Below are 26088 nucleotides of genomic sequence, written 5' to 3' on the forward strand. Positions count from 1 at the left end.
TGTTCCTCACTCCCTGTACTCCATTTTCTCTTGCCCGTTTCCTGCCGTATTGTCAGTTGCTGTTTCCTGGCATCTGGGTTCTTCTAGCTTCCTTCAACTGTGTTTGGTTCTCCTGTTGCCAAAGTTATCTCTAGTGCATTCGTTCTCAGGGGGAAGAGTTTGTCTCCCATGGGACTTCTGGCAGTGTGAAGACATTTTAATCACATTATGTATGTTTGTGTGCACATACGTTTATCGTGGTGTTGACACCTAGTGGTAGGGATGGAGATTGGTCAACATCCAGCAATGTGCAGGACAGCCTTGAACAAAGAATTATCCAACCCATATTGACAGTACTGCAAAAGGTTTGAAACAACAACCACCACCAAAACAAAGGATCACAGTTTTATTGCTTTGTAACTCCTGTTTCCTGCCTAGAGCATTGTAGTGTTTGCTGCAGATTGGAGCCTGTGAATCAAACTCTGAGATGGAAATATGCAAACAAAGTGTTTATTAAAGATAGTTTTAGGGTTAACACTTGTGGGAAGGAGAGTAAGGAAACAAGACTGGTGAGAAGTTGATCTGGACTGAGGTTGTCATGAAGGATTTAGCCAAAGGCATCCAAAGCTGTGGAGCTGCGATGACCTTTCAGTGTTGCCCCCAGTAGGAGTGTACTTGTCCTTTACGGTCGTTTTAGGTTGATCATTAGATATCAGTTGCCTTGGATGTTGGCATGGCTCAGGGGAAGTGGTATTCTTTAGTTGCAGCTGTCTAAGAGTACTGACAGCCAAGGGGCATTTTCAAAGAACATTCCCAATCATGGAGGAAATGGTTCTTTCCTAAAATTGGGATCCGGCTGGGAAATCTAAGTACCCTCCAGTTTCCTCCAGATTCCCACAAGGAAGGTCACAGCATATGCAGCTTTATGAAGTTATTAATGATGTAGTTAAGATACTGATTCTCAAGTTTGGCTTTGTGATGTTCTAAGACATGTAAAGTATTTCAAAGATCATTATATCTTTAATGTATACAAAATGGAATACACTTTTGAGGGATACAGATATGTCAAAGTTAAATATTAATATAAAATTAAGTAGAGAGATAGAAGACTAAGAAAAGCAAAATTAGCTGCTTATTGAATGTTAAACTGTGGAAGATAGTTCAGAAATTGGGATTGCTATTTATTTTCAATATCAATTGAAAATGCTAGATTCTAGTATTTTAAACTTTAGGCATTAAAGCACATGGTTTTAGATTGTATTTATGGTTTTCCAAAGCAAACATCATCTATTCTTAAAACACTTTGATTTATATAAGTGTACTAGATTCATATAGGTATACTAGAATATGATAGGAACCTAGATAGGAAACTTCACTCAGAGGGGGTGGGATAGATTTATAGGAGTAAAGCTTTGTACTGGAAACCAAATACACCAGAACACAGGCTCAGACACTTTGCGATCAAAACAGTTTTCCAGACAACTAGAGAGACCTAAAAGATCAGTTGAGTCAAAAGTGTGGCAGTACACAAATAAGAGTTGGAGTTGGTTACTCATGAAATCAGTACAAAGAAATATGTTACAAATGTTAGGTCTGAGAAATACAGAGTAGTCCAAGGCCTCAATTCAGATGTGGTACTGGCACTGTCTGCCAAAGAGACCAATGTTGAGTGCCAGAGCGTCCATCTAACCAGCTATTGAAAAGCCTAGATGGAGACTGAGCAATGGGAAGTAAATAAACTTCAAAAGGAGCAATAAAAAGTCTAAAAATAGAACATATAGCTGGAGGAGAAGAAAGAGAAGTATATGTAAGAAATGCATATCCAGAATTCTGGGATGGCGTTTAGATTTTAAGAATAAGGAGTCCAGTGCTAAGGAGCAGTGAAGGAAGTGTGCATTGGAGAAAATGTTTATTTACAAAGAATGGTGTTCCATGTGGCTGCAATGGCCAAGGCTGGACTAGGCAGGAGTCTGGAGCTCCATCTGGGTCTCCCATTTGGGTGACCAATGCCAAGTACTTTGGCTCTTATCCACTGCTTTTCCAGAGACATTAGCAAAGAATGAGTTTGAGAAGGGTAGCCAGGTGTCTTTTTTCAAAGATCTATTTATTTATTTATTTTATTGTAAAGTCTGATTTTAAAGAGAGAAGAAGAGACAGAGAGAAAGATCCTCCATGCACTGACTCACTTGCCAAGGGGTCATAATGGCCAAAGCTGGGCCAATCCAAAGCCAGGAGCCGCTTCTAGGTTTCCCACATGGGTACAGCATCCCTAGGCTTTGGGCTGTCCTCCACTGCTTTTTCAGGCCAGAAGCAGGGAGACAGATAGGAAGGGGTGCTGCCAGGGTTAGAACCAGTGTCCATATGGGATCCTGGCACATGAAAGGCAAGGACTTTAGCCACTAGAGTACTGTGCTGGACCTGGATAACCAGCTCTTGATAGAGATTTGGAATGTTGCAGATGTCACAAAGCAATAGCTTAACCTGCTGAGTGCAGGTAGCCTCTACTGGAACCTAATGATCGGGGCCTTCCAGGATTCACACCCAGTGTGAAAGCGTTTCCTGAAAGTGTGAGCTCTTGTTTGTAACTAATCATAGATTCTAATCAGTAGAGCAAAGGTTGTGGCATGTCACCACTTCCAAGATTATGATTAAGTGCTAAATTCTCTCCTGTTATTGTGGTCTTTTCTTTGATCCCTGCTCTCTCATTCTGATAAAAAGAAGCTGTGAGATGAAGAAGCTGAAGAAGCCGATGTAGCAAGGAACCAAAGCCAGTACTGGTCAGCAAGCAGCCAGCTAGGACCTAAGGCCCTTAGTCTGACACCTTGCAAGAAGATGAATTCTACTAAAATCCTTGTGAAGTTGGAAGTGGATTCTTCCCCAGTAGAAAATCAAGTAAGATCCCAGCTCTAGTTGACACTGACTGAAACCTTAAAGGCTTTGAGTTGATGGTGAGACTAAGTGAATATTGGTTTGGATGGCACTAAAAGCAAAGCTTGGTGAGGGGAGAGAACTAGATAGAGTTGTGTGCATCTCTACATCATGGTCACCATGCATTGTGAATACTTAGCAATGTCTAGTCTTTAGATTTTTTCCAAAATTACCTATTTTTGATAAATGTTTTTCTAATTTTTAAACAAGTATTCTAGTATATCCTTTAGTATGTTTATAACTTTTAATTAGAAACTAGGTTTTTATGTTGGTTGTTGAGGCATATTTTATAGTATTGGGATATGTTTCATGATATATGAAACAGGAAATGAAAATGGAAAATTAAATTAAAACTTGCTACTCAATCAAATCTGAAGTCATTTTCCACATATAATAAAAGGCCTTTCCTGTGCCACAAACTAAATTTGATAAGAAATCTATAGTGACAAATAGCTTCTTCTCAATGTATAGTACAATTGGCATTCCGTGCTTTGGAAGTTGGTTATAAACCACTTTTGAATCAAATAGTCCACTGACTTAGGCTATGATGGAGGCTATAATCAGCTTTTTGAGAGAAGTCCTTACTGACAATTAGAGGAGCAGATTTTGAAACGCTTTTCCTTAGAAGTGAAGGCAATCTGTCCACCTACACAATTTTTTAGGGGCGGAAAAGAGGGCAAAGAGATGTTTAAATTAAGAAAAATATTAGCAAAAACTCAAACAATCAAAAAAACTCCTTGCTTTTCAGTGTGAGAAACGTGGGAGGATTTAGGGATAGGCATTGACTTATTGTTTAAGCTGCAGCTTGGATTGCTTGCACACCATATCTGTGTGTCTGAGTTAGTCCTGCTCAGACCCTTGCTCTGGCTTCCTGTGAATAGACACCCTTGGAAATAGCAAGTGATGGCTCAGTGGGTGGATCCCTGGCACTGATACAGGAGACCCAGATTACGTTCCAGGCTCCAGGCTTTTGCTTCTCCAGCTCCTACTGTCAGGCACATTTGGTACTGTCAACTACAACCAAGTAGGAGAGCTTTCTCTCTCCCTCTCTTCATGGCTTTCAGGTAAATGAAACACATAGATAAAAGTGAAAAAAAAAAAAAAAAGATACGGTGTTCTCCAGGTGGTTCTGCAGTTTAACTTAAAAGAATTTGATCCTCCCTTCCCTGTGGCAGCATCTGCCAGCTGACGCTGTGGAAAAGTCCAACCAACCCACACCCGCACTCTGACTTATATCTGCTCAAGTAGGAAGAGTCAACTCAGCCTGGCTTTTCTCTAATCCAGCTTTCATGATTCCAACAGGTGTTATAGCCCTGCTGGGTCTGGTCTGCCCCATCCCAACTCTCATTCTCATTAATTGGAGTGATGGTCTATCTGGCAGGGGAACCGTATGCTGCCCCAGTTCTGGATTTGCCTCCTGCCTTCATGGTTTTCACGTGTGCTGTTTGGCTGCTACAGCCCTGTCCAGCATGGCCTGCCTCACGTCAACATTTGCCAGTGGGTGCTTCAGCCTTTCTGGGCCTGTTCCACCACCAAATCCAGCTCACGCTGGAGGGGTCTACAGCCTAGCCCAATCCATCTGGCCCCCAGTCCCGGTCTTCGTCTGAATTGACTTGTGTTGCGGCCCAACCTAGCCTGACCCAGATTCTATTCTGGTGTTTGCATTTTCCAGTATGTAATATGAACTGGCCCAGCCTTGTTTGTCTCCAACTTGCGCTAAATGTATGCCAATGGATACCATTCTCTGGCCTGGTGTAGGGTGCTTCTTATCCTGGTTCTTGAGCTCACCTGCAGGGATTGTGTCCCAACAGAGGAGTTGCCCAAGCTTCTCCATCAGAACCTTTCCCAAAGCCAGATCTTGTGCCCATCGGTGGGTCCATGGGCCAGCCCTTCCTAGTCCACCTGTTGTTCTAGCACAAACAGTGGCCTTTCCTGAGCAACTTTTACCCATTTCGCATCGCTAGTTTCAAATCACTGATTTTTTTGTTTAAAAATTTCTTTGATTTGATTAGTCATCAATCATTTATAAATTGCTTCCCTTTTTTTCAAGTAGTATGGCATGTTTTGGTGATTCTATTTAGGTATGTAAAAAAAGAACAAACTAAAGAATGTTAGACTTAAAAGGGTTTGAAAGGAGTAGGACATTGAAAAGCTTCTGAGGGGGCTTTGGGCGATAGCATAGTGGTTAAAGTCCTAGCCTTCCACACGCCAGGATCCCATATGGTCGCAGGTTCTAATCTCGGCGGCCCTGCCTCCCATCCAACTCCCTGCTTGTGACCTGGGAAAGCAGTCAAGGACGGCCCAAAGCTTTGGGACCCTGCACCCGCCTGGGAGACCCGGAAGAGTTCCTGGCTTATTATTCGCTCAGCTCCAGCCATTGCGGCCACTTGGGGAGTGAACCATCGGAAGGAAGATCTTCCTCTCTGTCTCTCCTCCTCTTGGTATATTCACCTTTCCAATAAAAATAAATAAATCTTTGAAAAAGAAAGAGAAAGGCTTCTGGGTATATGTGAATGTTTCAATATGCTTAAGATGTCTGAGTTTGCAGTTTGAGACAAAGAAACAGTATAGGTTTGTTTCTTGGAGATGAGACTTTCTGTTTCTAGGATGAAATGCGTAAAATCTCAAAGGCTCTATGTTCTCAGTCCAAGATTGTCATTAGACAGCATTGAACTTGTTAAATAATTTTTTAAAACCATGGTTTCTATATTGAACAGTAGGTATAATTACCAGAATTTTCTTTAGAAACAGAGCACGATACTTTTATTCTTCCATAGATATAACATTTTTAAAAAATTTTTTTTGAAGATTTATTATTATTGGAAAGCGGATATACAGAGAGGAAGAGAGACAGAGAGGAAGATCTTCCATCCGATGTTTCACTCCCCAAGTGAGTCACAACGGGCCGGTGCGCGCCGATCCGAGCCGATCCGAGCCGATCCGATGCCAGGAACCAGGAACCTCTTCCGGGTCTCCCACGCGGGTGTAGGGTCCCAAGGCTTTGGGCCGTCCTCGACTGCTTTCCCAGGTCACAAGCAGGGAGCTGGATTGGAAGTGGAGCTGCCGGGACCAGAACCAGCGCCCATATGGGATCCCGGGGCGTTCAAGGCGAGGACTTTAGCTGCTAGGCGACGCCGCCGGGCCCCGATATAACATTTTAAAGCTTGATTGGTGAGGAAGATGACGGACATTGTTGTGACATTGCTTTAATCATAGCTTTTTTTTCAAGTCTGTACTGAATAGAAGAGTGGAAGCAAAATAGGAATAGGGATATTCATGCTGGTACTTCTGAAACTGAGAAGATAAGATAGGTTTTGTTGCAATATAAAGAGAATAGGAAGAATGGAATCATTTCCTTTCTTGGCTGTCTTTATGTCCAATCCCTTAAGGAAAAAAAAACATGTATGTCTTCAGTAGATGAACTCAGAAGTTATGACTAAGGAAGACATATTTAACATTTTAAAATGAATGATTCATGTGAAAGTCAGGCACACACACACAGGTTTTCTCTCTGTTGGTTTACCCAGATGTCTAAAATGGCTGAGGCTGGGCTGGGCTAAAACCAGGAGCGAGGTGTAGAGTTTTATGTGGTTCTTCTATGTGGGTGGAAGGGCTCCAAATACTTGGGCCATCTTCTGATGCTTTTCTCAGGCCATTAGCAAGGAGTTGGATTGGAATTGGAGCAGTGTTCATGTCGTAGGCAGATGTTGATGTCGATGTCGCAGTTATACCTGCTATGGCACAATTGCGGCTCCTATTTAAATTTTTTTCTTTAAAAAGCCTTGCATTTGAAAGACAGTGCAAGCAAGAGAGAAGCAAAGACAGGAAATGAGGAAGGGATGGTGAGAGTAAAAGAGAGAGAAAGAGAGAGAGAGAGAGAGAGAGAGATGTCAAAGTTACATTCCATTCACTGGTTCATTCCCCAAATGACCACCAGCATCCAGATTGTGGGCCAGGCCAAATCAGGAAACATGAACTCCATTCTGATTTCCCATGTGGATGTGAGCTGTCTTTCCAGGAAATATGTGAGTGCTTCAGTACTTAAAGAACGTCACTGAAAATATCAGAATCTTCAAGCTGTACACATTTATTCCTTAAATGTTTGTCTAAAACTGTTAGGTTTTGAATGATGTGTTTAACATTAAAGATGCAGTCATTACCAAGATAAGACAGAATCTCCATTTTCTCTGTATATGATTGTGTATTTGATGTTACCAACTTTAATAGGAAAAGTCTAATCTTTGCCAACATCAGTTAAATTTAAATCACTGCTATGACCTAGAGTGTAATTGTTTTCACACAATATTATTCTTAATTGTGTAATTACGACAGCAGTCATTGTTCAAAGCATGTTTTTTTATGTATACAGGATTATATATTGTAGTTTCCTACAGCTTCCATGCAAATAATTTTTGCCTGGGACCATTTATGCATAAGATAGAAAAGAAGCTGTATTTGTTTGCATTTATTTGCATGAGTATTGTTCATTGGAAATTAGAATACTTGGTATTTGCCTCAGAAATCAAAGTTTCAAAGTTTTCCTAATGGCTTCTTAGAATCCCATTTTTGTCTTCTTAAGTGTCCATATGAAAGGTTTAGGTTAGATATTTCAAAACTTTTTCTCACTGACGCACTAAAAGAGACACATTTACCATTTATAAATGCCATAGATGTGCAACCTTGTTGAAATCTGAGCCCAGAAAAAGTGATAACCAGTGTAATTACAGAGTGTCTACTGCTGAAGAATGATGAAAAATAAAACACTGAGACCGCCTAAATTGGAGCCATAGACTCTTCTTGTAAGGAGAACATAAAGAGTCGTCAGTAATTTTTACTAATCCAGTTGTTCACGGAAGTTTCAGTTCTGTTTTTGTTTTCTAATCATGATTGCCATAATAGTGCTGTGGTTGTATGTTGAATGTCTCTCAAAGATCCATGCGTTAAAGGTTTGATCCCTGTTGTGGAACCAGTGGGAGAGGGTGAAAGCTGTTCTGGGGTTATATCATTTGAAGCATTTCCCCTAGAAGGCCTTGGAAGGGATTTGGGAGTGGACAAAGTCCACTGCCTGTGCTGCCTGTTTTGCTGTGATCTCAACTTTATGTGTGCTCCAGTAATGTGTCTACTGTCCTCACGGAAACAAATGAAACTCTGGTGTTGAACTTGAAAATTCAAAATTGTGAGCTAAATTTAAAACCTTTTATTTTTATATGTCAATACCTCATATATTTAGCTATAGTAGTAAAAAGCTGACTAGTGCAAAGAGCTGATAACAGCAATAATAATAATTACTATCACATGTTGACATATATTTTGCTAAATATGTTTTTCACTTTGACAGGAAAAAAATCTTATAATCCTATAAGGCAGGTAATGTAATTATATTTATTTTCAGATGAAGAAAATGACATTTAAGGAAATAACCTGAATAAAGATGCAGAAGTAATGCATAGAAGAGCTAATATTCAAACTAAACCGGCCTTGATTTCAAATCTCAAACTGTTCACCTCTGTTTAACTTCTTAAGAAAATCATAAGAAAAAAAGTTACATGTGTAAGAAAAAATCCCCCCAATTTACATAGGAATAGATGTGGGACTTAGCACAAATGTAAAAAGCCTATGAAAAAATTTAATCACCTTTTATACAAACTAGAAGCATATAGAAATATAATCAGTAAAATATAGTTTAGTTTGTGTTGCTTATTGAAGGTAGCAGTTTTGAAAAGAACTGTTAAACCTAAGTTATAAATTTACAAAACTGCCATTACATGATATGAAAGCCAGACAAGGACATTGCAAACAAAGAAAATGATAGATCAGTTTTTCTATGAGAATTGTGTAAAACTGCCTAACAAATACTAGAAAACTGCATGTAACAGCACATTAATAGAATCATGCATCATGATCAAGTGGGGTTTATTCATTGAACTCAAGGATGTTTCAACATAATACATTTGTATGCATATATATGTAATATATATTATATATCATTATATGTTATATATATGTATATAAATCAGTAACAGAATGAAGGATAGAGATCATATGATTATCTCAATAAATGTGAAAGTGTGTTAACAAAAATTCAGCAACTTTTTATGATTATAAACTTTCCTAAAGTTAGGAATAGAAGGAATGTGTCTCAGCATAATTAGGAACTTATGTAACAAGCTTGCAGCTAAAATACTACATGGTGAAAAGCTGAAAACTTCTATGATCAGAAACAAGACAAAGATGCCCACTCTCCCCACTTACTGGTTTGTTTTTTTTTTTTAAGATTTATTTATTAATTTTTATTGGAAAGGTGGATATACTAAGAGGAGGAGAGACAGAGAGGAAGATCTTCCTTCCGATGATTCACTCCCCAAGTCACCGCAATGCCTGGTGCTGCGCCGATCTGAAGCCAGGAGCCAGGAGCTCTTCCGGGTCTCCCACATGGGTGCAGGGTCCCAAAGCTTTGGGCCGTCCTCAACTGCTTTCCCAGGCGACAAGCAGGGAGTTGGATGGGAAACAAGGCTGCTGAGATTAGAACTGGCCATTATATGGGATCCTGGCACGTTCAAGGCAAGGACTCTAACCTGTTACACTATTGCGCTGGGCTCCACTTACTGTTAATATAGTGTGGGAAGTCGTAACTAGATAAAATAGGTAAGAAAAGGGGAAAAACACGTCAATTCAAGAAGGAAGTAAAATTGTCTATTTTCAGATGGCATGATAGGAAATAAAGAAAATATTAAGACTCCCATAAAACAGCTTTGGGCTAATAAATGGCTGACCAATAGATTTAAAAAAAAAAATGTTTGGCCACGTTATTCATCAGGGAAATGCAAGTTAAAACTAAGATATTACTTTGCTTTATTTAGAGTGGCTATTATAAAAAGAATAGAAAACAACAGATGCTGATGGGAATGTGAAGTAAAAGGAACCCTTATATACTGTTTTTGGAATATAAATTAATATAGCTATTACAGAACTTGTATTAAATATCAAAAGGAAATGCAATCAGTTCGCTCTTCCATGCACATGGCAGCATGACTCTCTGGTGTCTCAGATATTAAAACAATGTGTAATCCCAGGACCCCATGTGTTAGTGCTGGTTTAAGTTCCAGCTGCTCCAGTTCTGATCCAGCTCCCTGCTAATGGCCTGGGGAAAGCATCAGCAGATGACCCAAGGATTTTTTTTATTAATAAATAAAACATATATGCTCCTGCCACCTGTATGGGAGAGTTGAAAATAGCTGCTGGATTCTGGCTTCAGTCTGACCCAGCCCTGGATGTTGTGACCATCTGAGAAATGAGCTAGTGGATGAAAGATCTTCCTTTCTCTCCTTCTCTCTGTAATTCTGACTACTTCTAGAACTTTTAAAAGAAGCTGATTTCTTAATTGAATTAGAAATAGTTCGTGAGAAGTATTTCTATGTTCAGCTAATACAAAATAAGTAGGATAATTAGAAATAAAACCACTGAAAGGTAACTTAGAAAATTTAATGAATGAGAGGATTATTCTGAGAATAATTTAAGTGAAGTAAAAGAAAAAAATTAAGTGACAGGCAGTGTTCAGGGAAGAATGAAAAGCTTGAACCTGAGCAATTATTTTTAAAATGTCAAAATTTGTAAGGTAAAATAAAAATGATTTCATATTAAGCAATTTCAGTCCTTTTTTTCTGATTAAGGAGGGCTGTGTGCTTCTCCTTGCAGACCCTCAGAAGCATTCTTGGACCCAGAACTCTAATGCTCCATACACAATTTCCTCTTGAAATTCGCTTTTATTATCATATAATTCAGTCTTGCTTCCCTAGTTATTACCATGGTAATTGTTGAATTTCTCATTACAGAAAACCAGCCTTTCATAAATATTATATGTGGCTATTATTGGCAGACACAGTACCAGTTTTTTATGAAATATGGAAATTCTGTAATTTGAGGTGATTCATTATTTATCTTTTCCTAATTTTAATGGAGACAAGTGTCTCTTATTCATTAAAAATAGAACAACAAAATTACCCATCTAGCTGTTATCCTTTTGATTGATCTTTATCATTAAGCCAGAGATCGAAACAGGGCACCTGAAAGCACCTTAATCTTCAAAGATCATCATCACGTTGAGCTTATTTGCTTCTAGAAATCATTAATTTCATTTTATAGATGTGAAGACTTTTTTAAAAACTATGGAATGCTTCGCAAGCTTGCGTGTCATCCTTGCGTAGGGGCCATGCTAATCTTCTCTGTATTGTTGCAATTTTAGTATATGTGCTGCTGAAGCGAGCAGAGGACTTTTTTTCTGAATTGAGGCAGATAATTATTATTTTAAAGATTTATTTTATTTTTACTGGAAAGTCAGATATACAGAGAGAAGGAGAGACTAAGAAGGTCTTCCCTCCGTTGATTCACTCCCCAAGTGGCTGTAAGCTGCGCTGATGTGAAGCCAGGAACCTGGAACCTCTTCTAAGTCTCCCACATGGATTCAGGGTCCCAAGGCCTTGGACCATGCTCAACTGCTTTCCCAGGCGACAAACAGATGGGAAGCAGGGCCGCCAGGATTAGAATTGACACCCATATGGCATCCTGGCACGTGCAAGGCAAGGACTTTAGCCCCTAGGCTACTGGACTGGGCCCAAGATTTATATTACTTTTAATTCTGCTTTTCAAAGATTCTAAGTAATAAAACTGTATACACGTACAAAGAATAATTCATTTAATTTTGGAGGAAGGTAGTTGGAAGTAAAGTTTGGAGAGTAATTTGAGAGCAATTTTGTGATTTCATTGTAAGAGAGCTGGAATATTTTATTTCTCTTGCATATGCATGTATAGTTCTATATTACTATACATGTCAAGAGATTTAACATGATCACGTAATTACTCAGTGTTATTTAGGTGTCAGAATCTCTCTAGTTTCTTTATGTTCTGTTATCTCTGCTTGTTGGCCTGTAGAGTAACTTCCAAATAAATATAAACTTTTGTATTTCTCTAATGATGATTAGAGAAGGAAAAATTTTTTAAGAATAATTTTGTCTATTTGAAAGGCCGAGTTACAGAGAGAGGGAGAGGGAGAGAGAGAAAGAAAGAGACATCTTTCATGTGCTGGTTCACTTCCCAGATGGCCGAGGCAGGCATGTATACATTTTATAATGTCTGATTATGGTACGTATATCTCCTCAAATATTTACATCTTGTATTGACCAGAATATTTTCTCTTAGTTTTTTTAAAAAAGATAATGATATAGTTCAATATCATTATCTCTGCTAAATCTTCTGTGCAATAAAATACTAGAACTTCCTACTCCTATTCAAGTACAATTTAGGACATAATGAACAACCTTTCTCCATCCTCTCCTCTCGCCTTTCATTTCCCACAGGATGCCAGCATTCTAGGTTGCATACGTACTGCTTGCAAAGGCTTACTCTGTCTTTTTGATAGCAGGCACCCTAACTGGAGTCAACTGATATTGTCTGGATTTTATTTGTGATTCCCTGATGATTAGTGATGTTAGGAATTTCCTTCCTTTTTTTTTTCTCTACTTCTGAATTCCCTTCAGGTATTTCATTTCTTTCCAGTTTCTCATGTTGAGTATTAAAGTATTGTTATGTTCCTGTTAACGAGTCATATAACCTTCCTTGTTCGTCTTTTTTGATATCTCCACACTCTATTTTATGCAATTGAGGAATCACTTGTTGCTAAGTCCTCTGAAGACTCTGTTTGTGTAAATGTGCCTCTTTGGAGTGGTGGAATGTCTGTGGCTTACAGTGGATATCCCCAAGTCTATACTGGGTGGAGACATGGAACCCTGGTCATCATTTGTGGGTACAGTAGGAGTCCAGAGTCACACACATGTTGGTATAGTGGATCTCCTCTGAATATGTAGAGTAAGTGGAGGGGATGTTGGTAATGGCTGGTATGATCAAACCTCAACCCTTTGTGTGCAAGGTGATCCAGCTGATTCACTGCAGGCAGTGAACTCATAATATCTGTGCATCTCGAATTTTGGTAACACAAAACTGTACTCTGTTCCCTCCCTAGGACTGAGGGAGTGCTGAGCTTCCTTAGTTGGAACACGAAGGTATCAGATTTTATTAAAGTGTAACTTACTGAAATATAATTTCATATTTTTTCTTTTTAAAAATTATTATTATTATTACTATTATTATATTTTGATGATCTTTACATAGTTGATCAAGGTGCAAAGGGTCAAGGGCTACAGGAAAGTGGATAACACCAATGTTTCCACATTCGCTGTTTTCCTTCCTGTATCTAGGGGAAAGGGTGAGACAAAGGGAGAAGCCCCACCCAGCCTCCCAACCATCCCATTGTTCCCGATGTGGGACATGCTCCAAGAGCACTGCTCAGGTGGATTTGATAGTTTAGCAGTTCTGAATTGCTGCTGATCTCACTGTTCCAGACATGAAGAAATCTCTCCAGAATCCACTGGTTGACATTATCCACCTTAGAGTCTGCATTTGTCCGGATATTCACGGCAAACATGTCACTGGGGTGGCTGATCAGTTTATTCTGTCTTCCATGCTCAGTTATGGTACCATGTGTCCTCTGTATATCCTGCCATATCCCCATGTGCACCTGGGTATTGTGTCCACTGATCCATCTAAGCCAATGAGGAGGCTCAGCTCTGACACATGCACTGTACAGTCAGATCATGGAACCTGCAATTCTCTCCATGATTGGGGTTCTGAGTCCAAGGATTCAGTTGGGGTGATTCCCCAAAAAAACTTGATCTGAGGTGATTCCCGACCTGATTCTTGCATGTGCTTGCCAGTGTAGGGTCCACAGTGCCTTGTCCCAGTCACCCCACTTGCACACCGGTGGTTGGTTGCAATTGCTGGATCAGTTCTGTCTAGCCCTGTCTTCTACACAAGCCAATGGTTGTTGCAGCCCAGCCTGACCCTGCCCACTACACACTCGGCCATCATCCAAATCAGTGGGAGCTGCAGCCTCGTTGGAGTCACCCACAATAACCCCACCAGGCCCATCGCTGCCCTGGTTCCTGTGCTTGTCCGGTCTGCTCCACATCCCATTCAGCTCTCATACATGTCAATGGGCATTGAAGCCTAGTTCAACCCAACCAGCCCTGCTATCCAGCCCACACACATGTTGGTGGTTGCCACTATGTCTAGCCATGGCAACATAAGAGGGAGGTGTCCACTATTTCCATACTGGGTCCACTCCCGGATCATGCACTCTCCAGGTGGTCCTGCAGTTGAACTTGAAAGAATGAGCTCGCACTGCTAGCATCTGCCAGCTGACGCTGTGGCAAAGCCCAACCAACCCTCACCTTCACTCTGACTTATGCTTGCACCAATAGGAAGAGTCAACCTAGCCTGGCTTTTCTCTAATCCAATTTACAGGAGGCCAATAGGTGTTATAGCCCTGCCGGGTCTGGTCTGCCCCATCCCAACTCTCATGCTCACCAATGGGAGTGATGATCTAGCAGGGGAGCCATATGCTGCCCCACATCCGGGTTTGCCCCCTCCATTCATGGTTCTCACGTGTTCTGTTTGGGTGCTATAGCCCTGTCCAGCATGGCCTGCCTCTCCTCAACATTTGCCAGTGGGTGCGACCGAACCTGGCCCAAAACACACATTGTATTCTGGTGTTTGAGTTTGCCAGCGGGTGATACGAACTGGCCCAGCCAGGTGCACCACTGACATATGCCAAATGTATGCCTGTTGATACCATTCTCTGGCCTGGTCTGGGGTGCTTCTTATCCTGGTTCTTGAGCTCACCTGCAGGAACTGTGTTACAAACGAGGAGTTGCTCAGGCTCTTCTGTCAAAACTGCTCCCAAAGCCAGATCTTGTACCCATTGGTGGGTCCATGGGCCAGCACTACTTAGCAGGAACAGTGACCATTCCTGACCAATTTTGACCCATTCCAGTTTTTACTGTTGGGTGTTACAGCACAGCCAAGCCTGCTCCACACCCACACACAGCTGACATATGACTCAAAAGGGGCAGAGACATAGCCCAGCCTGTCTTACACCTAACCTGGTTCTCATGAGCGCTGGTTGGTGCTGGAGTCTGTCCCAGTCTGGCACACCCAGGATCCAGACCACAGTTGTACCAAGACACTGAAACCATAACCAGATGTGATAGCTGACTGCACTCTGGTCCTCGCATTCAACAGTGGGAACCAGAACATACCCAGGGCGTCCCCTGTGCTCCCAACCAGGCCTGTTCCCAGCTATAGATCTTGCATGTGCAAGTGGTTGCTCCTGGTCTGACCCAGCTGGGAATAGTCTCTCACCTGTCATGACCTTTGCCTTGGATGCTGTAGCCTGGCCTGACCTGGCCTGCCCCCAGTTCCAGCTCTCACTGGCATGTGCTGGAACCTGACCCTGCTCCGTCTGCTCCCATCCCTGGCTCATGCAAACTGGTAGGTGTAACAGCCTAGTCGGGCATGCCCTGTGCTCCAGCCTGGTTTCTGCACTTGCTTGTGAGCTCATGTTTGCTTGGCCCTATCTGGCCTGCCCCCTTCGAAGATCAACCCACACATTTTCCAACAGTTGGAGTTCCTGTCCAACTCCCAGGCTTGATCATGTGCTCAGCAGTGAGAGTTATGACCCATTAGGGGACTTTCCCAAGCTCTTCTGGTTGGCCCACTCCCAGTCTCAGATCTCCCACATGGTGCTAGACCCTTGCCCTGCATAGCCTGCCTTTCCACCTTGACCTTGAATGAGCTGGTGAATGTTGCGGCCTGGCCCACCCCACACCCTATTTTAGGGTGCATATGCAGGTGCTGAAGTCTGGAACTGCCCAGACTGTTCTCAGTCCCTGTACCTGTGAGTGTTGGAAAGTTCAGTGGTCACCCCAAATTTGAGCGAACCATGAGACTTGTATTTCTTCATGGTTTGGCCCACATGTCCCCAACAAAGTCTATCCCCGGACCTGGTTCTTTTGTGTGCTTGTGAGTGTCATGGCCCTGCCTAATGTTTGTCATCTCTGTTGTGACATTCAGTCAGGTACTAGGATCTAGCTTTGCTAGACTTGTCCACTGCCCTCGCGTTTGCATGGAGTAGCATATGGTGGTCAGCAATGTTTCATTATAACAAGCCCTAGTCAGGACTCACATGGGTGTCAATTTGACCCATACAGATGTTCCAAGTTCTCCCCTCCAAACCACCATGTCTCAGTCCCTTTGCTTACCTGCAAGTACAGTGACCCTGTCATTGGGAGTCCCTCAGGATTTATTCCTTACCTGCATATACAGTGGCTTTATCCATTGATGTCTGTAGGCAGTAATTCCACCCTCCTCCCTCCAAGACTGCAGAGGTCGGCTAAAAGCCCAGGACTTGCTCACCACGTGGCAGTGGTAGCTGTGGCTAAGACTGCAAGCATCGAGTCCGACCTGGCTCAGGTAACCCTAACAGCCGCTTGGGGAGTAAATCATTGGATAAAAGATCTTCCTCTCCGCAACCTTGCCAACAAGTGTTGTTGGTGCTTTTATTCATGTGGGCCAGTCTTACTGGCCTTAGGTGGTACCTCATTGATGTTTTAATTTGGATTTCCCTATTGCCAGGGAACTTGAGCATTTTTTCATATGTTTATTTGCCATTTGGGTTTGTTCCTTTGTGAAGTGCTTGCCCATTTCCCGTGCCCATTTCTTGAGTGGCTTGTTTGTTTTGACATTTTGGTTGTTTTGTAGTTCTTTGTATATTCTGGAGATCAGCCCTCTATCACCTATGTAGTGTGCAAAGATCTTCTCCCATTCTGTGGGTTGCCTTTTTACTTTGTTGATTGTTTCTCTAGCTGTACAGAAGCTTCTTAGTTTGATGAGGTCCCAATTGTTTATTTTGGTCTCGATTTCTACTGCATTTGGAGTCTTTTTTAGGAAGTGAGGGCCTACCCCTAAGTGTTCTAGTGTGTTTCCAACATTTTCTTCCAAAAGTTTGAAGGTTTCTGGATGTAGGTTTAGATCTGTTATCCATTTAGATCTGATCTTAGTGTATGGTGAGAGATGTGGATCTATCTTTTTGTTTCTGCAGGCTATTAACCAGTTGTCCCAACAGCATTTATTGAACAGACCTTCCCATTTGCCTGGATTGTCGTTTGTCTTTTTGTCAAAGATTACTTGGCTGTATCTGTGTGGGTTTCCTTCTGGTGTTTCTATTCTGCTCCATTGATCTTCCTCTCTATCTTTGTGCCAGTACCACGCTGTTTTGATAACCACTGCCCTATAGTATGTCCAGAGGTCCGGAACTGTGATTCCCCCTGCTAACTTCCTGTTCTTCAGGATGGTTCTAGCTATCCGTGGTTTTTTGTGCTTCCAGATGAACCTTTGGATCATTGTTTCCAGTTCCATGAAGAATGTTTTTGGCAATTTGGGATTGCGTTGAATGTATATATTGCTTTTGGCAGTATAGACATTTTAATGATATTGATTTTACCTATCCAGGAGCATGGGATGTTACTCCATCTTTTGAGGTCTTGTTCAATTTCTTTTTAAAGTAGTTTGTAGTTTTCTTCAAAGAGGTCTCCTACATTTTTGGTGAGGTTTATTCCCAGATATTTCATACTTTTCTCTGTTATTTTGAACGGTATCTTGCTGGTTAGGTCTTTTTCCATCTTGGGGCTGTTTGCATCACTATGGCTGTTGATTTTTGTTCATTAATTTTGTACCCTGCCACTCTCCCTACTGCACTGCTGGTGGGGCTGCAGGCTGGTACAGCCTCTATGGAAATCAGTATGGAGAATATTCAAACAACTCAAATTCAACATACCGTATGATCCAGCAATAGCACTCCTAGGAATATATCCAGAACAATTGTTTTATGAGAAACCAACATGCACTCCTATGCTCATAGCAGCACACTCAGTAATTGCAAAAACATGGAAGCAACCAAAATGCCCATCAACAGAGGATTGGATAAGAAAGCTATGGTTCATCTACTCCATGGAATACTACTCAGCTATTAAAAAAACAAAATGCAGTTCTTTGTGGCCAAATGGGCCAAACTGGAAACCATAATGCTAAGGGAAATGAGCCAATCCCAAAAGGTTAGATACCACATGTTTGCCTTAATTTAAGATGATATGATGTTATGTATAACATGTTATGTTATGTATGTTATATGTTGTGTATAAACTAAAGTTGAAGTATAGGTGAGGTGGTCACAGAAGGTGGCTGGGAACTCGCATTTATCTTTAACTATTGGTTACTCATTACTATGTCAATTAATTCCATAATGATGTAAATTTTTGCTGATGGTATGTTGGAGCTTTCAATTGACTGGGATGATACTCTGCTGGCTCAGTTTTCAGACCAGAGAGGGTATACCTAAGAAGCCGTTGAACTTGACTGGACAATAAGATGTTGGACTCTATGTTTGGTATAGGCTTGCAATGGGGGAATCTCAACTGAACTTGAGCTGTGGTTATGCAACAAGGTGGAGGAATCCACCATGGTGGGAGGGTTTGGGGAGGGGTGGGGAGAACCCAAGTATCTATGTAACTGTGTCACATAATACAATGTAATTAATGAAGTTAAATAATAAATAATTAAAAAAAAAGATCTTCCTCTCTGTATATTAACTCTCTAATAAAAAATAAAATAAATCTGTTTTTAAAAAGAAAATTTATTATATAGTATATATATAGTATATATATGTACTGTATATTATATACTATTTACTGTACATGGTGGATGCAGTACTTAATTCTTTAGTGTGTATATGGTGATGTGAATTGGGGGAGTTAAGTTAGCAGCAGCATCTGGATAGTTAACCTTGGTAATATCATCCACCTGGCAACACAACGTTGCCTGCATGCTGCTATCACACCTCTGGTCAATGGGTAAGCCAACTTACCTGATTTTGTCCATATTCTCAAAAATTTATCCTGCTTTCCACTCATCCTGCCTTTACTAATAATAACATCTAAGATGTTAGTAAGGATGGTGAACAACAGAACGGTCACTGAGAATATTAAAAAAAATTTTCCACTGGTAGGCAAGAAAAACTGAATTAGAAACTGTGCTAATATTTAAAAACTTCTATTAGAAGTGTGTCTGCCAGAGACTGAGGCCATAGACTAGACAAAAGCAGAGTTTTCAAAGGTTGAGCTCCCAGTCCTGAAGCAATTGAGTGTAGATCATTAATCAAGAGGCTGGCAGAATGCTTAGTGTTCTGGAAAGCTCTGGTCCACCTGGAGACATTCCATTCCTCTAAGACAAAGCACTGTAAATTTCGCCAAAGAGCCTTTCTGCATCCCTTCCTTCCCCCACCTCCCCATCTTAGCAGTGTCTCTGTAGCACTCTGCACCTCCCCTAACAAGCTGCTGAAGAAGAGATTCTGACTGCTGCTCAAAGAGAATGAAGCCTAGTTTCAAACAATGTATACTCTGTCCAGGTAGATTAAATCCTTAATCTCCTTTTATCTCCCCTGTTCCCTGCAATTCCCTCCTCCCTAAAATAAAGTCTTCTCTACTTAAGAAAGAAAAACAAATTTGCGGTGTCTGTGCTGTGGCATAGCAGGCAAAGCTGCCACCTGTGATATCAGCATCCCAAATGGCTGCTGATTTGTATCCCAATGGCTCCACTTCCAATCCAGCTCCCTGCTAATATGCCTGGGAAAACAGCAGTCACCAGAGTGTGTTCACGTGTTGTATTGTATGTATTCGTAGTAAACACCCAGGTAAAATATGAAAATTTAATAAGTAATTTGTGTTAAACACTAATTTTTTAACACTAATTGTTGTGTTCTAGATCATATTTTGATTCATTTTTGCACCCTGTAGTATTTAATTTTGGTCACTAAAGCAGTTTTAATTTTAACTAAGTAAGACAGGTTTAATTTTACACTTGTTAAAGAAGCAACTCTTTCTTGAAATTTTTTTCCAGTGGAAATTTTTCTTGCTTTACATCTGCTATAGCAGGCTCATAACACTGTGAACATTTTATCATAGTTGCATGTGATTTTTTTTAAGATTTATTTTTATTACAAAGTCAGATATACAAAAAGGAGTAGAGACAGAGAGGAAGATATTCTGTCTGATGATTCACTCCCTAAGTGACCACAATGGCCAGTGCTGCACCGATCCAAAGACAGGAGCCAAGAACTTCCCCTGGGTTTCCCACGTGGGCGCAGGGTTCCAAAGCTTTGGGCTGTCCTCAACTGCTATCCCAGGCCACAAGCAGTGAGCTGAATGGGAGTGGGGCTGCCGGGATTAGAACCAGCACCCATATGGGATCATGGCACGTTCAAGAGAAGGACTTTATCTGCTGGGCCACTGCACTGGGCCCAGTTGCACGTGATATTTTTAAAAATATGCATATTTCACAGTTTTATGGACACTGTACAAATCTTAGAGGACTATGTGATAAAATAACAGATATGAAACTCTCCTAAAGATTCTGACAGTTGGTATTGAAAGAAAACTTATTCCCAGGGATTGCATATGAGTAACTGAAGAAGCAGGTTTTTTTTTTTTTTTTCATGGCTGAAATAACTATCTTTATTTATTTTGTTATCTTTTTTCTTTTTTTTTAAATTTATTCATTAATTACATTGTATTATGTGACACAGTTTCATAGGTACTGGGATTCCCCCCACCCCTCCCCAAGCCATCCCCCCATGGTGGATTCCTCCACCTTGTTGCATAACCACAGCTCAAGTTCAGTTGAGATTCCCTCATTGCAAGCATATAGCAGACACAGAGTCCAGCATCTTATTGTCCAGTCAAGTTCAATGGCTTCTAAGGGAGACCCGCTCTGGTCTGAAGGCAGAGCCAGCAGAGTATCATCCCGATCAATTAGAAGTTCCAACATACTATCAGCAACAATTTACATCGTTATGGAATTAATTGACATAGTATTGAGTAACCAATATGTTAAAAATAAATGCGAGTTCTTAACCATATCCTGTGACCACCTCATTGACATTACAATTTTCGTTTATACACAACATATAACATATATAACATGTTATACATAACATCATATCGTCTTAAATAAGGCAAGCATGTGATATCTAACCTTTTGGGATGGGCTCATTTCCCTTAGCATTATGGTTTCCAGTTTGGCCCATTTGGCCACAAAGAACTGCATTTTGTTTTTTTAATAGCTGAGTAGTATTCCATGGTGTAGATGAGCCATAGCTTTCTTATCCAGTCTTCTGCTGATGGGCATTTCAGTTGCTTCCATGTTTTTGCAATTACTGATTGTGCTGCTATGAACGTAGGGGTGCATGTTGGCTTCTCATAAAACAGGTGTTTTGGGTATATTCCTAGGAGTGCTATTGCTGGATCATACGGTATGTCGATTTTGAGTTGTTTGAATGTTCTCCATACTGATTTCCATAGAGGCTGTACCAATCTGCAGCCCCACCAGCAGTGGAGTAGGGTTCCCTTTTCCCCACAACCTCGCCAACAAGTGTTGTTGGTGCTTTTTTTCATGTGGGCCAATCTTACTGGAGTCAGGTGGTACCTCATTGATGTTTTAATTTGGATTTCCCTTATTGCCAGGGAACTTGAGCATTTTTTCATATGTTTATTTGCCATTTGGGTTTGTTCCTTTGTGAAATGTCTGCCCATTTCCCGTGCCCATTTCTTGAGTGGCTTGTTTGTTTTGACATTTTGGTTGTTTTGTAGTTCTTTGTATATTCTGAATATTAGCCCTCTATCACCTATGTAGTGTGCAAAGATCTTCTCCCATTCTGTGGGTTGCCTTTTTACTTTGTTGATTGCTTCCCTTGCTGTACAGAAGCTTCTTAGTTTGATGAGGTCCCATTTGTTTATTCTGGTCTTGATTGCTATTGCTTTTGGTGTCCTTTTTAGGAAGTTGGGACCTACCCCTAGATCTTGCAGAGTATTTCCAACATTTTCTTCCAAAAGTTTGAAGGTTTTTGGATGTAGGTTTAAATCTTTTATCCATTTAGATCTGATCTTAGTGTATGGTGAGAGATGTGGATCTATCTTTTTGTTTCTGCAGGCTATTAACCAGTTGTCCCAACAGCATTTATTGAACAGACCTTCCCATTTGCCTGGATTGTCGTTTGTCTTTTTGTCAAAGATTACTTGGCTGTATCTGTGTGGGTTTCCTTCTGGTGTTTCTATTCTGCTCCATTGATCTTCCTCTCTATCTTTGTGCCAGTACCACGCTGTTTTGATAACCACTGCCCTATAGTATGTCCAGAGGTCCGGAACTGTGATTCCCCCTGCTAACTTCCTGTTCTTCAGGATGGTTCTAGCTATCCGTGGTTTTTTGTGCTTCCAGATGAACCTTTGGATCATTGTTTCCAGTTCCATGAAGAATGTTTTTGGCAATTTGATTGGGATTGCGTTGAATGTATATATTACTGCTTTTGGCAGTATAGACATTTTAATGATATTGATTTTACCTATCCAGGAGCATGGGATGTTACTCCATCTTTTGAGGTCTTGTTCAATTTCTTTTTAAAGTAGTTTGTAGTTTTCTTCAAAGAGGTCTCCTACATTTTTGGTGAGGTTTATTCCCAGATATTTCATACTTTTCTCTGTTATTTTGAACGGTATCTTGCTGGTTAGGTCTTTTTCCATCTTGGGGCTGTTTGCATACACTATGGCTGTTGAGTTTTGTTCATTAATTTTGTACCCTGCCACTCTACCAAACTCTCGTATAAGTTCTAAACAGGTTTTTTTTTAATGGTTTTATTTTTTAATATTGTTTGCATAGTTAAAAAGGATGCATCCCCATGTGGGCCTCTGCGTAGGGTGGGGAGAATTGAAGTATGGAGGAAGGTAGATGGACAAATGTTTCAGCTTTTTTTTTTTTCTTCTGTACCTGAAGTGGGGAGAGGAGAGAAAGGTGTGGTCTAGTCCTTGCTGTCAGACTACATCAGCTCTTGGGTATGGGGGACAATCATTTGATGACACCTTAGTGACCCCAATGTACTCAGGGTGTTACTTCACTGGTTTTAATAGTTCTGAGATGTTGCTAGCTAAGTTGTACCAGGGTTGAAAAAAATCTTTTCAAGGTCTCTTTGCTGACCAAGTCCAGCTTAGGGCATCCACACACCAAGCTACTTGCTGCAAAGCTTAGAGTTGTCCAACCTGTTCTGCTTTCCATCCTCTGACATGGCGTTCAGTATTGTATTTGTCAAGATAGCAGTTCAGTTCCTATAATCTCTAGATTTAATGTTATGTCAAAATTTATATTCTTGAAGTAAAGTATTTAATTACTAAAGCAAATTTCTATACTACTAAAATGTTCTGAGAAGTAAAGCCAATGCTCAGGTAACCAATATAATTACATTTTCTCCTTCGAATAAAATATCAGAAAATATTTCTTAAAATTTTTTTCCAATAATTTTTTTATTTTTAATGTCTTTTACATAGTTGATTAGATTGATAAGGGTCAAGGGCTACAGGAAGATTGGGTGAGACCATTATTTCTACATTCTCTTGTTTTCCTTCCTGTATCTGAGGGAAGCAGAGAGACAAAGGGAAAAGCCACACCCAGCCTCCTAAATGCCTCTGCACTCTGGAATGGAGCACAGCCAAGCAAAATCACCCAGAGTCCCAGTATTGGGCATGCTCTGAGGGTCCTGTTCAAGAGGTTTTGATAGTTTAACAGTTCTCAATTACTGCCAATCTCGCCACTCCAAGAATGATGAAATCTCTCCAGAATCCACTGCTTGACATTGGTTCACCAAATATGAGGACATGTTCCTGTTTAAATAAGTATGGAGTTAAGTGAGTTAAATAAAGTCAAATTAACTTGCAGGACTTCTCAGAACCTTTAAAACATTTTGATGGGACCATCTTGAGGTACAGAAAGTAGTGAAACACTTGTGTCAGACTCTCAAAAGAATTGCAGAGCCAGGCCACCTTTCTGGAGAAGGTAAACAAAGCACAGGCTTCAAACTCTGGACTGCACAGCGCACAAGACTACTTGCAAATATCAGTAGGACAAACAAGATAAAAGTACCCAAAACTGTTATGGGAATTCGCTACGAAAAACAGAGGTCATCTCAATTCTTGTTTCACCTGAAAGACGAATTTTCATTTGGACAATTACACTAATGTTCCCTCATCATTCTGTGTAAGAGTTGTCCATAAAGAAATCCTCTGATCCATATTTTTATAGGTATAGGACTCTATCCATACCCATTCTTTCCAGGGGGGAAAGAATGCTGCCCAGACCAGAATAACCAGGGTCCAAGTCCAAGTGGACAAGCCTCACTCAGTATATGACCACTAAATCATACTTGTTTCAACTTGGCCTTCCATGCTTTAGTTAAATCTAAGCATAAAAATGCCCACGCTATGTTATTCATTGTCAATCTGAGAGCTCCTGTGTTGTATGTAACTATGTCCAAACTTGTTATGTTTTTCTCTTATCAGCTTGTCTTTTGTTCTGAGGCTGTCGGCAATGGCATCACCCTTTATGATGAGCAGGAAAATGAAACTGCCCTTTACACGGTCAACTCTGGGGAGATAATTACTCCCCCCCGCCCAGTTTTCATGATTCCATAGCTCATCTCATCTCCATTGTCTTCCTTTACCAGTTCCCTACACTCTGGTCTCCTTAATGTAACTCTCCTATCTAAGTTTGGTTAAAAATTCAATTAAGATCCTGCTATATCCCAGGATTTTCCATTAAACTTAGAATAAATCTGAAAGTTCAGCCTCCTTGCCCTGAATGGCTAGGACTCCTTGCCTCCCTAACTTGATCTCATATTGTCTTTCTCACTGTCGTTCTCTTCACTGTCCATAGAATTATTACTCTACCTATCTTCTCTGTCTGGAAGTGTCTTCTCAAGGGAACTTCCATGGCTGCTTTCTGTCTGTTCTGTCTCAGTTTAATGAGATATTTTGAAGGTCTTGCTCAATCACTTGATAGAAAATAGTACTCCTCTCAACTGCTTCTCATTCTTTCCTCATCACATCAACCATTTTTGTTTTCTCTGTCTTACGTATCATCATGTGCTTACAGATTATTTTGCTGGTTATTTATGTATTATGTGTTTTCTACTGTGAAACATTTGAAATTGTCTTGGCAGAAATGTGTGGTGTTTAGACCAGTGTCTTGCACAGTAAAGGATTATTACATTGAATCATCGTGATGCAGAAGAGTATTCTCTTTTCCTTAAATTCTCTCTTCAAATTAAACTTATGTTAAGGTGGGGGTTCTATTTTATTACCACTCTTTTTTTAATACCATTGTTTCTACACTAAAATCATCATTTTTCCCCCTGTATCTGGGGTCAAGGGAGAAACAACACGAAAAGCCCACCCATCCTCCCAACCCATCCCAGGTCCCTGACATGAGACACACTCTGAGGGTCTTACTCAAGCAGTTTTGATAGTTCAACAGGTCTGAATTGCTGCCAATTTCGCTGTTACAATGGTGACGTAACCTATTCAGAATCCACTGGCTGCAATAGTTCTTCATGGTTGGGGTTCTGAGATCAACAGTTCAGTTGGAGGGATCTCCAAAGAAACTTCATCTGAGATGATCCCATACCTGATTCTTGTGTGAGTTTGCCAGCACAGGGTCTGGCACAGTCTGTCGCTCCAATCAATTTATACACATGTTGGTCATTGCAATTGCTGAGTCAGTTCTGTTTCCAGCCCTGTCTTCCACTTGAACCAATGGTTGTTGTAGTCCAGCCCGATCCTACACACTTTGTACTTGGTCCTCACGCAAACCAGTGGGAGCTACAGCCTAGTTGGGGTGACTCCCTGTAACCCCCTCCAGGCCTGCTCCCTACCCTGGTTCCATGCTTGCCAGTATGTACTGCAGGCTTGTTCAGTCTGTCCCACATTCCATTTAGCTCTGGTACTTGTCAGTGAGCATTGAAGCCTAGTTCAACCCAACCAACCTACTATGCAGTCCACACACATACTGGCAGGTGCCCTTCTGTCTAGCCACCCCTGTCCCTGTCCTGGTTTTCGTGCTCTCCAGTGGGAGTGGTTACCCACGAGGGAGGTGCCCACTAGCTCCCTAGTAGGCCACTCTAGTTTCCAGGTTATGCACTCTCCAGGTGGTTCTGGCTTTAAACTTGACAACATTACTCCCCAGTGCTAGCCTCTGCCATCTGATGCTACAGCAAAGCCCAACCAACCTTCACCCACTCTAATTTTTGCTTGCACCAGTCGGAACAGTCAGTCCAACCCGACCCTTCCCCAATCTAGCTTACCTGAGGTCCACATGTGTTGTAGCCCTGCCTGGTCTGGTCTGCCTGGTAGGCCCCCATCC

At 41.0% G+C, this 26088-nt stretch overlaps 1 long non-coding RNA gene and 1 other non-coding gene across 2 annotated transcripts in view; one reads left to right on the forward strand and one right to left on the reverse strand.

Moving 5' to 3' along the window:
• Positions 1-2472: 2472 nt before the first annotated feature.
• Positions 2473-26088, forward strand: part of LOC131481434 (uncharacterized) — a 64860-nt gene continuing 41244 nt past the window's right edge. The window contains exon 1 of the long non-coding RNA XR_009246330.1: positions 2473-2871. This is a non-coding gene — a long non-coding RNA (uncharacterized LOC131481434). The remainder of the gene's footprint in view (positions 2872-26088) is intronic.
• Positions 11067-11173, reverse strand: LOC118760101 (U6 spliceosomal RNA). The gene has a single exon (XR_004996577.2). It is a non-coding gene; the product is annotated as a U6 spliceosomal RNA (small nuclear RNA).

This window comes from Ochotona princeps, chromosome 11, assembly GCF_030435755.1.
Source record: "Ochotona princeps isolate mOchPri1 chromosome 11, mOchPri1.hap1, whole genome shotgun sequence".
NCBI lineage: Eukaryota > Metazoa > Chordata > Mammalia > Lagomorpha > Ochotonidae > Ochotona > Ochotona princeps.